The sequence below is a fragment of the Macaca mulatta genome, chromosome 5 (assembly GCF_049350105.2).
Source record: "Macaca mulatta isolate MMU2019108-1 chromosome 5, T2T-MMU8v2.0, whole genome shotgun sequence".
In the NCBI taxonomy this organism is placed as follows: domain Eukaryota; kingdom Metazoa; phylum Chordata; class Mammalia; order Primates; family Cercopithecidae; genus Macaca; species Macaca mulatta.
Window position 1 is genome coordinate 195851448 of NC_133410.1, and position 1154 is coordinate 195852601.

Genomic DNA, 1154 nt, shown 5'->3' on the forward strand with positions numbered 1-1154 from the left:
AATAGTAGTTTGGAATAATTTTTTCTTTTTCTATTCTTTGGGAGAGTTTCTATGAGGCTGAGGTTCTTTCTTTCCTAAATATTTGTAAAAATTCACAGTTGATCCATTTATATCTGGAGTTTTCTTGGTGAGAATGTTTTTTAATAAAAGACTCCATTTTTCAATAGATAACCACATCTTTTATTTATTTGTTTCAATTGTGACATTCAGGATGTCTGTTAGTTTCAGTTGTAATGAGACATTTATGGAATCCTCTTCTTGTGACCTCATACCTTGGTTACACCTTGGGGATTCACTGTAGTCTCTTGATCCACAGCTTTCAGTTGCCCATCAAGTGTTTTCTGTGGCCCCTCAAGTGCTTTCTGTTTCAACATCTGATCAGTGTTATGAAGCATGGCTGGGTTATATATTATAATTTTCAGGGCCATTATTAAAACTAACCATATCATTCTTTTGCTTAATACTTGCAAACATTTTGCCATCTTCTATCATGCTTTGACATATTTTTCTGCCTTTTAAGGTCTAGCTATCTGCACATGTTTTGTCATACCTTGTAAGGAGAGTGCTAAAAAGTCTTTGTAAGCCTTTGAGTGTTGTTCTTATAAAGAGATAACAAGCGTTGCTTCACCAGCCTTTTTTAGTTATCGTAAGTAATAATGTCACTGTGCTTGTTTACCAGGTTCAGATTTTGGAGTTCTGAGGGGTTCCCGGTTGAATAGACTTGTGCTAATTCATAGTATGCATGGCTAAGGAGCTTAATGAATCCACCAGTAATTTGAGATCTATATTTGGTAGCTATTGTACTCTGACAAGTAATATCAAAAAAACTATAATCAAAAACTATAATCAACTTTTTACGTGATTCTGAAGTCATCCTCACAGAGTTATCAAGAATTCTCGACAGAAATGTGGTTATAATTAAGCATTTGTCAGGCTGCCCTTTGACCCACTTCCTTGAAACTGAAAGTCCTGCTGCACTGGGGACTGACCACTTGCATCCCCGCTCTTCCTACAGGTAGGACATTTGACCTTAGAATCACAGGGCTTTTGCTTGAAACAGGATCTCTGACACTGGAATCCTAAAGCTTTTGCTTAAGAGCTGCTTAAGCGGATCCTGACTTCCAGCAGGACAATAGAGGTCAACCGGTCTCAAG

At 37.3% G+C, this 1154-nt stretch overlaps 1 pseudogene; it reads right to left on the reverse strand.

The window, feature by feature from the left end:
• Nucleotides 1-266: 266 nt before the first annotated feature.
• On the reverse strand, nt 267-874 carry LOC705409 (COP9 signalosome complex subunit 3 pseudogene; annotated as a pseudogene).
• Nucleotides 875-1154: the final 280 nt, after the last annotated feature.